The sequence below is a fragment of the Neodiprion virginianus genome, chromosome 5 (assembly GCF_021901495.1).
Source record: "Neodiprion virginianus isolate iyNeoVirg1 chromosome 5, iyNeoVirg1.1, whole genome shotgun sequence".
Classification (NCBI taxonomy): domain Eukaryota; kingdom Metazoa; phylum Arthropoda; class Insecta; order Hymenoptera; family Diprionidae; genus Neodiprion; species Neodiprion virginianus.
The window spans coordinates 13,766,378-13,780,641 of record NC_060881.1 but is presented as its reverse complement, the minus strand read 5'-3'; the positions used below and the strand labels follow the sequence as shown (position 1 = coordinate 13,780,641).

Below are 14,264 nucleotides of genomic sequence, written 5' to 3'. Positions count from 1 at the left end.
CGTTTGGCCGCAAGTCGCGGTAATACCTCAGAAGGATTTACCGGGGATTAAAAAATCATTGTGCATGTTCTCGCAATCGCAATCGGAAGAAATTTTCAAAAATTTCTCGTCATACACACGATTGATTCGTGTCGTCGCGTACTGCTTACGTTTCTCACCCAACAATAATGTCAAGGGCGTTTTGACAATCAAGGAAATTGAAGAGGCCGAGTATTGCGTTATTCGATTTATCCAACAAGCGCACTTTCAAGACGAAATCGATCGTCGACGAAACTCGGATCTCTGAATCCGCGAGTCGACGAGAGAGGCTTGATTCGCGTCGGTGGTCGTATAAATAAGGCCGATATCTCGCTCGATCAAAGAAATCCGATCCTTCTTCCGTCGCGACATCACGTAACTGACCTTTTGATTCGTCACATGCATGAAAAATTCTTTCACACTGGGATCCAATCGACATTATATAGTATCCGGCAGAGATTCTGGATTCTAGACGGCAGAAATCAAATACGTAAAGTCGTGCGACGTTGCGTGCGATGCATCCGGTTTCGGGCTGAACCAGAGACGTACAAGATGGCCGACTTGCCTAAATCTAGAGTAGACAATGCACCGCCGTTCTACCACACGGGAGTAGATTATTTCGGTCCGATACTCGCAAAAGAAAAGAAACATCGGAATCGGAGCAGCATTAAAGTCTACGGCTGCGTATTTATTTGCATGTTGACTAAAGCTATTCATATCGAGATCGCAAGCGATCTGTCAACAGACGCGTTCATAGCGGCTTTACGACGATTCGTCAGTCGTCGGGGCACTCCGGGCCATATCTATTCGGACAATGGGACGAATTTCGTCGGCGCGAACAGTCAACTTCGTGAATTTTACGCTGTCAGAGAGTCCGAAGACTTCCGTTCTCAACTGTACGAATTTACGTCGACCAGAAAAATTGAGTGGCATTTCAATCCGCCCCTCTCATCTCATTTCGGGGGTATCTGGGAGGCTGTAAAATCGTGTAAACACCATCTTAAACGCGTCATGTGCGATCTTTTGTTTACGTACGAAGAATTGACTACTCTGGCAATCGAGATTGAGGGCATTCTCAATTCGCGCCCATTGTGCCCTATTTCCACAGATCCAAACGATCCAATTGCTTTAACCACCGCGCACTTTCTTGTTGGAAGACCGCTCACGATGCTGCCGGCAAATGATCTTTCGCTTGTTCCAGACAACCGAATATCCTCGTGGCAACTGATCACCAAGACACGACAAGAATTCTGGCGCCGGTGGCAACTCGAGCATTTGAGCGAGTTACAAAAGAGACAGAAATGGATAAATCCGACAGAAAATATCGCGCTGGACGCGGTAGTCCTGTTGATTGACAAGAACCAACCATGTATGCAGTGGCGACTGGGTCGAGTGGTGGAACTACATCCTGGAGACGATGTAAAACCGACTTGAGGACTCTACAAACGCAACGCGAGATCGATTTGCGCTTTGCCCATAAGCGCTTGAGATTATCGGGAGAATTCAACGAAAACGATAATTTTCGAACTCTTCTCAGTTGAAATCTACAATTAATTCTTTCTAATTTTTCAAATTCGAGTTTTCAATTCATACTTACGCAAGATTCAGTCGTTATACTATGTAGATGTAAGCCAAGTCTTCAAGTTTCTTCAAAGTCATATTCCAATTAATTATTTACTCTTTATGCATAAATATCAACATTAGACTTAAGGTAATCGTTGTAAAAGGATCAATTATAATAAGGTTAATGACATGTACTACTGTTTGCATAATTTTGTTCGTTATCTCTTCCAACGGAGTGTCATGCAAATATTGCGCAACGATTATATGTGTATCTATATGTTTATTCAAACAGAGAATTGAATGATAATTGATAACAACAAATGGTAAAACGAAGCGTTAACGTTATATTATATTAAATTAGACGTGCGTTACGCCTGGAAGCAGCATTGAGACTGCTGACACGGCCTCTCGCCGGGTTCGGCGACAGTGCATATGAAGTGCATAATCGCGTAATTTGAGCACTGCTGCCGATAAGAAAGCCAAGCGCATAAGGCGGGCTACGCTGCATGATAAATTTTGTACTCATCTGAATGATCCCCGGCATGTTCCTACGAGAGGATATAAACTGTTACATTTCATTAGAAATGTTCCAGCTCCATCACATCCCCCGACGAAGACAAAGGCGCGTCTCTGCGGCTTCTGATTTCTCGTAGGATTCTTTCGTTACGTTTAGCCTGTGTCTCAATGCTGCGTTTTAATTTCCTTCGTTCTACTACTTCCAAAGTAGAGGGATTCCTTTGGCAACAATATCCGGCGAACGCCGAAATATAGGCAGGTGTATTAAATTTCCACAGCAAGAGTAGAATAGACAAGACGGATATCGTTCCAGAAACGGCAGCTATTGATGGGATCCCTATACCTTTGAAGTTAGCCCATGTATTGTTGACCCGAAGGGTCGCTTTGTTATTCGCGAGGACACTCTCAAGGTCTAAAATGGCTTGTCCTTGATCCTTGAGGGCATCCAAGTTAATCACGTGATGCAATACAATTTCCCGGCCTGTTACAAATTTGTTTAGCGGGGAAATGGTATCTGCATGTATTTCTGTTAATTGAGAAGTCATATGTTCTACGAAGAATTTGACTCGCGTTTTCAAAGTTTGAAGTTCGCAGCTCTGATTCGTGGTTATCAGGGATGGCTTGGTGATTTGAATGATAAAAGTCTGCATTGAAGCGCATGTTATGGTTACCTCAATTGGCTTCGAAGGTAAGATTATTTGCGATCCCTGCGTACTTATGTAAGTAATATCTGTGACGAGAAAACGACTCAGAGTGCATCCTCGTGGTATGGGATCAGTTATTTTCTCACAAAGTTCAATAGTATCGTTGCGATGTCCCACATCGCGGTAATCACCAATGAAATAATCGGTTATCTGTTTCAGTTGAGAAAATGTGACTTCTCTTATAAAATTCTTACGTACTAATTTCAAAGCATATGTTGGGTTAAGCGTTACATAAGTGTGATTTATTCTTACGGGTACCGGGGTATTCTGAATTATTACCCAAGGTTCCTTTTCTAAGTAAGGCACTGTGAGTATGTAGATAAGTTTGCCTTTATCTGTGGTTATAGTTAAATCACGTATTTTAATAAACTTCTCGTAATTTTCCTCTTGAATAGGTATTGGTGTCTTTTTGTCAGTGGCGTCGAAAGCTTGAAGAGCTGTCATAAGCTCCTTTGGAGTAAAAAGAGTGTTATCGATGATACCATGCCTTCCTAATTGCACGGCAGTCATTACCAGGTCGATTAGTCGTTGCAGTTCGTTAATTTCAAATAAACTTAGAGTTATAGCTTCCATGTATTCCTGATAAGCAAGCGTTTCGTTACCTTTTATTTTTAATGACTAGGGGCTTCGCGCGCCAACCCCATCTCGGCGCTACGCGCCTCGGGCACTCGGCGCCGCGCGCCTCACTATTTTCTTACGCATTGTCTAGTAGACAGGCGAATTCCTTCATGTTGATTTAATGACAGGTCCTGCACTTGCTGTCCACTTCAATTCCTTCTGTGCTTACTTTTCTTTTTTTCATCAATCTAAGCTTCCATTCGTTGGTTGAAAATTGGTGTTCCTTCTCCATTGATATCTATCTATCTCCTTGACTTGCTGAATTATTTTTGCTACCGCTCTGCCCGTTATTCTTCAAAATCACCTTCATTATATTATTTTTTTCTCTATATTTATGTTGCTATTCACTCCGTAAAACACCTCTTTCTCTTGTGGTCAACATCGATCATGGTCGTCCTCTTGCCTGGTTATAGGAATATTTGTTTATTATTATTCTCTGGCTTATTTGGTTCTTCGCACTTAAAATTTTATTTTCCTTTTTCCTTTGTGATACTTCCGACCATCCACCATCTTCATCGCCTTGTCTGCTGGTTGAAACTCCTCCTTTCTGTTCGTTGGTTGAAAAGCCAGTATGATATTTTTTGTTCGCTTCCCTATATTTTCGCTGCTGTTCCCGTCGTCTAATTTTTCGCTCTTCTATGTACATCACATTGGTTGGTCGTCCTCTCGATTTATTTTCCGAATCAATCATCGCAATCGATTCTTCTAATTCTTCGACACCCTTCGTTGAATTATTTTTACTGCCGCTCTGCCGGTTATTCTCCAAAATCACCTTCTTTATATTATTTTTTTCTCTATATTTGCGTTGATGTTCATTCCACAAAACACGTCTTTCTCTTGTGGTCAACATCGATCCTGGTCGTCCTCTTTCCTGGTTATATGAATATTTGATGGATATTATTCTTTGGCTTATTTGGTTCTTCGCACTTAAAATTTTATTTTCCTCTTTCTTTTGTGATACTTCCGACCATCCACCATCTTCATCGCCTTGTCTGCTGCTTGAAACTCCTCCTTTCTCCATTGTCATCGTAAATTCTGGCTGTCCTTTTGACTGTTTGGTGATATATTTAGATTTACTATTATTTGATTGTTACTTTTCATACTTATTACTCACTATCTGAATTTTATTTTGGTTCTGCAAGACATCAAAGTGTCCACTGTCTCCGTCGCCGGTGAAGAGTAGCGAGAATTGTGTTCCATTTTGTGATCCGATCCGGTGTGGATGAATTTGTTCTTCGCGATACACGATTAAACATATCTTAAAAATATCCGCAGCTGCATATATTGCATTTTTATTCATATGTGATTTGTAATCACCAGGTCACCCAATCACAGCACCGTTTGACTCATTACCTGTAATAAAACCCGCAAATGTAGACCAATTATCCACTATCTTTGAAACGATACTCAGTCTCGCCTCTGCGTGTCGATCTTGAGTGCCATATACACAATACGCCAACGCGCGAAAAAGACAATTCCTGTCGGGAATCATCTCGATAATTTTCGTTTGCATGTTCATTTTTTGCGCGTCAGAAACAGATACCTATAAAGATATTTGTCAAAGACTGTCATAAACAGCCGATGACAGCTGTCAAAGGGTTTGCTAGATGCTTTTTGTTTTGTTTTCGGGATCTCACCCCACCGCCAACTTCATGCGTATACTATTGTCATTATAATCTTTTTTTACTATTGTTATTATAATCTTTTTCTACGTTCATTTGTTTGAAACTTTTTTATTAGATAGAGAGATTCCAATTGTCCCCATACAGTTTCCAAAGAGTGTTTAAGTTTGAGCTGATTTGTATTCAAGATATTAATTTGGACTTGATTGATGTGCAAGGACTTGGTCACAACAAGATTTAGAGTGTCCGTTACATTTTTTAGTGAGGCTAGATTCCCATTAATTATTTCCAAATCATCCGCGTCAGCAGTTCCATAGATTGATTTTTGGATTGTTCCTAAAAAGTTAAACATTCCTCTTTTCGGTCTGATGTTTGGCGTGAGATAAGATTTCCTTAGGGGATACATTTCATTTGCCAGGCCCGTCAGAAGGACATGTTTTCCAAATACCGCCTCAGCTTCGCGCGAGGCTTCGTAAGTAACATCGCTCGACGCGAGCGCTTTCGGAGTACTTGTTTTGGTTCCGTGGGATTGAGATTCCCTTAATTTAGAGGGGCGGTGCGTCATTTGATGAATAGGCGCACCCAAGTCTAAAATGACTTCCAAAATATTCTTGTGTGACGAGGCACGGGCAAATTCTAAATTTAAAGCGTCCAGGGCGGACTGGGCAAGGGATCGCTGACCAGGGTCCCAAGGGTCCAGATAGGTATCCCGTATCGTCTGGAGGCCTCCGAGTTTGTCGTGAATGTCGAGTAATGGTTTGGTGAACCCACTTGCGTCAATGGATTGGAATATCTTCCATCTTTCCTGGTACATGTATACTTTGCTCACTTCCTCCTGGAGTAAAGTCCCATTGATAACTGAGACATCGAAGTAGGCTAGGGACAGACTGCTATACCTATAACAAAAGAAACTAAGACTTTATTCCGTGGAGATCCAATCATTACCCTGAACCCGTTTTAGTTTTATTCTAGGGATTGGATCGGTTTCCCTTGGTCCGGTGTCGTATTCGTAGTACGGTTTGGTATTATTCAGATGGGTCTTCCAATAAGACGCTGTGAAATCATCCGCGGTTTTCCTGTAAGTGATATTTCCTTTTTGTTCGTTGATCTCGACGACGACGAATCGTCCATTCCAAATCCTTTCCAAGGCGTTCTGTCGCGTATGGTTCTTGTTCATTACTTTATCTCCCACTTGATATAAAGGAGTTTGTCGTCGTGTTCCTTGGTCCACTTGTTTTTGGTTCTTCTCTCTGGATTTGGTAAGCCAGACCAGAGCTTTCTCGAACCGTTCCTCCCATTATCGTATCCACAACATTTTCTTACTAATCACGGTTTCCAATCGGTTTTCGCGGAAACCGTCAGGATTGTTGGCTCCGTGACAGAACATGAGGTTGTGAGGCGTTTCACCTGTTGATTGATGAACGAAAGTGTTATAGGTACGTGCCATATCTATTAAAACCTTGTCCCAAGTGTGTATTCTCTCTTTGCAGGCAGTTCGAAAATAGTCTTTCAAGACACTTTGCATTCGTTCTATAGAGCCGTTCGACTGCGGGTGATATGCAGTTGTAAGTGACATGTTTGATATTATAGTGTTCGAGAAAGGAATCGGTCAGCTCGTTACAAAACTCCTTTCCCATGTCCGTCAGGATTACTTTGGGGCACCCGAAGTTACCTATCCAATACTCGAATAGAGCCTTGATAACTACTGTCGCGGTTTTGTTCGCAAGTGGGGCACATTTAATGAATTCAGTTATTGAATCCTGCATCGTGAGGATATATCGGTGTTTATTCCAAGATTCGACCAGAGGTCCGACGATATCTATTGAAATTTGATCGTTAGGTTTTTCAGCAAAGGTTTCGAAAATAATACCGGGTGATTTCATTTGTATCCTTTCCTTTTTATACATCTGACACGTGGGGCATGCCTGGATAAAGGAATGGATATCATTTTCTATACGTGACCATACGGCCGTTTCTTTTACTCGGTCAATTGTTTTTGCTAGGCCGAAGTGTCCATTGATATCGTTGTGAGCGCTGGTCATGATTTCTTTCTGTTGCTGTTTGTTAGGCACATCCTTTCCTGTCAAGCAAAATGATATGTCTGCACCTGAGTCCTGACGAATCCTCTTGAGATCTTTGATGATTGAATTGGTCTCTTCTTTGGTGGTTTTCTTAGGGTCAATCCAGAAGTATATCTTTTCGTACCTTTTCGGATGAATGTAGTTTCTGAGTTTCTCACGTCTATTAGTCTGATTCTTTGGTATAATCAGGGTGTTGTCAGAGGCATCCTTTTCTTCTAGGGTAATCTTCACCCATTTGCCGTCCTCCCCTTTTCGATTTCGGTTGGGAACGAGTTTGATGTGAGATTTTGTCCTGCCTGTTGTGAGTGACAATCTCTCGATGTCAATGTGGCGTGCGGCAATGTGGTGGACCCACTTGGGATTCCTATCAATGGGTGTGATTTCGTATAGTCCCTTTTCCAATTCGGTGAGTTTTCCGAAGATCTCTTCCTTTGTGCGAAAGACTCTAGATAACTCATCCGCTACTACGTTACTTTTTCCCGAAACATGTTCTATCAGGAATGAGTATTCCTCCAATCTTAGTCTCCAACGCAGCAGGTGTTGACTGGGGTCTACGCAATTTTTCAGCCATACGAGTGCATGATGATCGGTGCGGATGATGAAGGGTTTATCTGGTGTATTGAGCAAATATACTCTTAGTCTCTTGACGGCCCATACAACAGCACGCATCTCCTTCTCTGTCGTGCTGTAATTCCTTTCCGCATCATTCAGGGTTCAAGATAAGAAATATATGGGGTGGCCGTCTTGAGATAGTACCGCTCCAATTCCATCGTTTGACGCGTCGGTGGTTACGACGTATTGTTTAGCTGGGTCTGATCTCACAAGTATCGGTGGTGTAACCAACTTTTCTTTCAGGGTTTCGAAGGCTTCTTGGCAGGCTGCTGACCAATCCCATGGGGTGTCCTTTCTTGTTAACCTTGTTAATGGTTTCGCTAACATTGGATAGTTTTGTATGAACTTTCGGTAATACCCCGTCAAACCAAGGAAGGATCGAATCGTCTTAACGTTGACTGGAACGGGTAATTGTTGAATCGCTCTAGTCTTTTCCGGATCTGGTTTGCTCCCTTCGTCAGTGATGACATATCCGAGGTATCTCACTTCAGTTTTCATGAAGGCGCACTTCTCTGGCTGGAGTTTCAGGTTACATTGTCTTAAACGCTGAAATACGGTTCTTACATTTCGATGGTGTTTTTCCTCCGTTTCACCAAAAATTATTACATCATCAATGTAGACGCAACAGATCTTCTGATTCAATCCTCTCAGCGCATCGTTCATCATGCGTTGGAAGGTCGCAGGAGCGTTCTGTAATCCAAAAGGCATTCGTTGGTATTCGAAATGCCCGTCGGGGGTTGAGAAGGCAGTATATTTCTTGGAGTCAGCAGCCATGTTGATCTGGTGGAAACCTGCGGCCATGTCGACAGTAGTAAAGAACTTGGCCCTTCCCATGTGATCGAGTAAATCCTCGATTATTGGTATCGGATAAGAATTCTGAACGGTAAGTTCATTAATCTTGCTGAAATAGATCACAATTCTATACTTGGGCTTTCCGTCGGAGCCCGGTTTTTTGGGTACAACCCAAACTGGCGAGTTGTATGGCGACTCGGATTCCGTTATTATTCCTTGTTTCAACATTTTCTCTACTTCCTCTTTTACAACCTGCTGATGCAGCTGTGGGGCACGGAAACTTTTCACATTTACAATGCGTTGAGGATCTGACAACTCGATGCGATGTTCAGTCATTGAAGTTCCATTGACCATGTCTTCCTCCTGTAAGGCAAAGATATCACTAAAATCCTGAAGAATACTCCAAATTTCTTTCTGGTACTCCTCCGCTAGGTGTTTCAAGTCGACAGTATGTTGGAGCGCCTGCTCTCTTTTATCACGTGGTTGTTGCCATACACCCGGGGTTGACATACTCTTTACTCGGTGGACTTGGACGTTCTCCAGTCCGAGCTCGATATCTTCGTCTTTAGCGGTGGTGATGATTCCATAAGCCGTACCATGATTGTTCGTGTGTACAATCTGCACCGGGATATTTTCCATGGGCATTCCGTCTTTATAAACCATGCGTAACATGAGATCGAAATTCTTTTCGTCGGTATCGATGGCAATTTTGTTCACCGAATTTGGTTTAAATCGAATTTTTCGGTCGCTAGTAAGGTGGTGTATCTTATTCTTCAGGGTGAGCGTCGAGGCATTCAACTGGAAATCTCGCCTCCTCATAAACGGGTTTCCCATGATTCCATCTTCTTCGTCAGGCACATAATCGTCTGGTATAATGACGAATTCGTCCTTTAGCCCCATGTGAGTTAGTACAGCAATTTCATTCGCGGAATTTAGCGCTTTGCCAGTCTTAAAGGAAATTTTGCGTTTGATAATTGGACAGATTTGTTTATCCGATGGATAAATAATCTTCCGTTTTATGAGGTTTATTGATGCACCTGTATCGACCATAAGGGCTACTCCTTGCTTTGTTTCTCCAAATTTTATTACAGCACACTGTAGTAACCCCTGTGAAACTGAACATACACGGGCTCCTGTTGGCACTCGTCCTCTAGTTCGTCCTCCTGTCCCTTTATTTCCTCTTCCTCGGACTGGAGTTCCTCTGACGTGCAATTGACTTGGTCATTGGGCGGTTTGTCTTTGAGGCTGGCGTTTTGAAAATTTGCGTCTCGCTTATTGTCGTTAGTATTACGGCGTTGGTCGTTCTGTGGTCGGCGCGGAGCGTAGCAGTTCCGGCTGTAGTGTCCTCTGGTTCCGCAATTATGAAATACTGCTTGTTGTTCATGGGCGGTCCGATGTGTGTTACAGGTGTGGCATTCACATCTCTGGAGTTCTTTGTCTTCATCTTGTTCCGCTTCATCGTGGTGGTGGACAGACGCTGGTGGTTGAGGAGTTGACCTTGGCGAGTTCGTCGAGGTTCTTTGTTGTACCTGGAATCTTCGCGTATCTGATGCGCTGCCTGGCCCGTAAATTTGGGACTTGTTCCAAAACGTGAGTTTCGAGGCTGTGTCGATACTGTTCATCAGCTGTTGTTGATGCATTCGGAAATTCAACTCCTCGCCTTCGGCTTCTTTCGCGGCCTTCTGGGCTTCTAGTAACTTGAAGTACTGACGGTTTTTGACTTGATGGAATATCCTCGGATTAAGTCCGTACAGATAGTACTGGCACACTCTATTTTCGAGATCTTGAAGATTAGGATCGATGTTCGCTCGTAGTTGTTGATTCGAGAAGGCAGCTACGAGGTCTTGGTAGATTTGATTGAATTTGAGATTGTAGGCGTCCACAGTGTCGCCCTTTTGGCCTGTTCTGCCAAGCTCCATATCCAATGTGGTGGCACTTTTCTCGACAATAACGGCTGTTCTTATGACTTCGAGTAAAGTTAGGATTGTACGAGGTCTCCTCTGGTTGATGGTCTTCTGAAGAGCTCCTCCTGTCTTCAAGCTGATTACCATGCTCAAAAACGGGAATCGTTGGGTTGGCATAACTACCATATCGGCGGCTTTTACTTGCATGATCCAAGCGTGTACGTCTTCGCCTGCTTGTCCTTTCAGTCTGCAATCAATCATCTTGATGGCTTGAAACGCGGGTAGGAAATCTTGGATTGCATAGGGCTCGTCCGCTGGGCGATTTGGTTCTCCGGGGTATCTTCCGGCAGCATCGGGGCGTAGGCTGACATCATTCAAGTAAGCTTTCTTTCGTGCATACGGGCCTGGGTCTCTTGGATTCCGAGGGGGAAGCACGTCTCGGGGTGGCGCAGTTGCCGGTAGTTGAATTCTTGTTTGGTTTCTTCGCGCGAGTTCCTCAATGTTTCTCATTATCTCTTGCTGTTGGCGTAAAGCTTCGGGATCACTCAGCAGCTGGGACATACTGAACGTCACAGTGTCCGGACGACGATGTGGTGAAGTAGCAGACATTTCCTAGGCTCTTCGAAGTTCATCCTCTTCTTGCTGTTCTAGACGACGACGCGGGACGTTGTTACGGGTATTGCTACCAGTACCTCGTGGGATTTCGTAATCCGTCGGACCATTAGGCCACTGTGGACTAGGCCTTGGTGTAAGGCGTACGTTCGGCATCCGTGATAAACGTCGGCTTTCCTCGAGAACGCGTTGCAGTGTCGAATCCGTATCCGACAAGATATCATGGCTTACATTGGCTCGCGCGGTGGAGAATAGGTCGTTTTCTAATGAGCGATTTTGGTGAAGGATCGGTATTGGCATCGCATTTATACCTTGATGGTCTGAGCCTGAATTGGCTGGGGAGCCCACCTCATCGATGCGGGGTGTCGGTGGCAGCAATCGGTTTTGAGCGAGCCCGTATAATGCCGAGTAACGTGGTGGGTTTGTTACGGTCGAGGGAGCTATCTGAGTAGGACCTTTCACCTCTGATTCAACGAGACGCGCGGTATCTAGTTGAATTCGCGGTATCGCTCCGATATGGTTTCCGGGCGGTCTCAAAATATTAGAAACATTCGGATCATCGCTAGTTGTTAAGCAATAATAGTTATTGATTTCTTCTCGATTGGTATTACTATTTGTAAGAGCTTCCTCTTGACGGTTTTCTTCGGTTAATTGGTTATTCGGTTGTTGCATTTCCTGAAACATTTGGTTGGTGACGCTTTCAAGCGTGTCTTCGGGACGCGGAACTGTTTCAGAGTTTCGATTTATTTCTACATTATTGCGACGAATGAAGTCGTGTTCACGGCGTTCTTGATTTCTCAATTGAATAAAACGGGTAACCTCTTCTATAGGCAAATCTTCGCGGCGAGCAAGTTGACGCGCACTTAACCTCTCTCCGTTCAATTGCTCTAGCCCAAGACGGTATCTGCCCATTGCAGTTAAATCATTACGTTCGGTGGCTTCTTGTAGCCTATTCACAAGCTGAGTCATTTGGTTCGCCAAATCCCAAAATCTCTCTTCAAACCGGGATTCAGAAGTGACGGGTTGTCCATCTTCTGCAGTCTCAACAATAGTGGGAGGTACTGCCGATCTCCGGTCATTGTTTTCGTTCACGTCCGTTGTGAATTTATTTTCAAATTTACCTTGAGTCAAGCTTTGACTTTATTTATTTGAATGATTCAAGTTTGACCATCAAATTCTCAGTTTCGATCACGATTTGTCCTTCGATAAGTTTATGGTGACTCGAGTAAGTAACAAAATGCTTGTACTTACGCTAGGAGTAGCCAAATTGAGGTGTGAAGCATCACACTCGAAGATCGTGGTAGCCGTCGGTACGAGGCTTCGATGTCCTGGAGTCTCTGACAGGCACCGGGGGCAAGAATATAAGAGCGGTTCGAGTCTGAGTGTCCTTATTCTCACTTCACTTCACTTAGATGGTTTAAACGCGAAGTTTATTGTATCTAAGGAGTGCAGAATTTTATACTTGCTTCCTTTCCAATAAATACACAAGTTCACTATGGGAATTGTCCAGTGTAGAATCAGGCGGTCCACACTCAGTCCCTGGTTATCAAGCGGTCTACACGCAGACCTTGATTGTCTACGCAAGGCGGCCTTTCACTCTATCCCTTGCTAGGTACAATTCGTAATAATTACTTATAAACGCGTAGCCGAAGGTTCGCGCGTGAATTTATTGGGCTTATGCACTCATTTCCAAAGTTCGTCACTTTGATCCGGCCGTTTGATACGCACGCCGCGTTCGTTGGTTTAAACCGGATCCTGGCAGGATCGCCAAATTTGTCATGCAAATATTGCGCAACGATTATATATGTATTTATATGTTTATTCAAACAGAGAATTGAATGATAATTGATAACAACAAATCGTAAGAGGAAGCGTCAACATTATATTTTATTAAATTAGACGTGCGTTACGCCTGGAAGCAGCATTGAGACTGCTCACACGGCCTCTCGCCGGGCTCGGCGACAGTGCATATGAAGTGCATAATCGCGTAATTTGAGCACTGCTGCCGATAAGAAAGCCAAGCGCATAAGGCGGGCTACGCTGCATGATAAATTTTGTACTCATCTGAATGATCCCCGGCATGTTCCTACGAGAGGATATAAACTGTTACATTTCATTAGAAATGTTCCAGCTCCATCACAGTGGGGAGGGTGTTCAGTGCCTGAGCGCCGTTTTGTGCCCGTGTCATTGCGATCTCCGTGCGAGCCGCGCTCGAACGATTCGTCTCGGCAGAGATGCCAAATCTTGCGTAGACGAGGAGGCGAGCGCGCATCACGCATTTTTTAAAACAGTCCAGTTAAGTCGTCCGTCTAGTCACGATCGTTAATGACGCCGTGCGTTCTCTCGTACTACGACCATAAACGAGAGGCCCAAATATACTCTCGTATACGTTCGCTCTACGGAGTAAGGTAGATGAGTACGGCCCGAGTGTCTCTCATTCTACACGGCACCGAGTGCCCATACACACATACCAAGGGTCTTGCACCCTTTCATCATACAACGAGCCCAAGCGCTCTTGGTGTATTACCAACACCAATTATACTCTCATATACGTTCGCTCCTCCGAGTAAGGCAAATGCAAAATCGTATGAAATTCGATCGAATCGAATAAAGCAGAAATCGCAGTACGAAACGCACTCGAGATCGCGGCGGCATGAGCCAAACGGGCTGTAACCGGCATATACACATTCATATACACAATCTATATATTCACGGGTGCGACATATGCCTTTATACGTTTACAAATCAACGTTCATACGTCGTGGGTTTTTATGCCGCAAGGCTTTTCCCACAAGGGCCAATAAACATTCATAATTCGATGGCTCAAACGCGAGAGTTTTTTTACAAGAAAACCTCAACCTCCATCCTTCACACTAATAAAAAAGGTTCAATTCAAAACTACGAGGCAACTTCACCTATGAAGAAGCTTCGACTATACAGTCGTTCAATATCTTGACTAAGTGAAGCAAGGTCCTCGTCTCGTTCTTCACTTCCAGTCTGCAATTGAGCTCTATATAATTTTGTGAAATGGTCATTTCCGTATCTCAATTTGAGCGCGGTGCTCAGTTTTCCAAAATCGGAAATTTCTTTCTCTGATAATGCTGTTAAAACATTTAAAGCCGGAGTCCGAAGAGAAGAGGCAAGGCTGTGGGCCCTCATGGCGGATTCATACTGATTATGCTTTTCAATGGTGTCAAATTATCTTTCGTACTCTGCCTATGG

At 43.7% G+C, this 14,264-nt stretch overlaps 1 protein-coding gene across 3 annotated transcripts in view; it reads right to left on the bottom strand.

Annotated features, from left to right (window-relative positions):
• The window catches only part of LOC124305499 (sodium/calcium exchanger 1), a 1,112,430-nt gene that overhangs the window by 246,903 nt on the left and 851,263 nt on the right, over window positions 1–14,264 (bottom strand). The window lies entirely within an intron of this gene.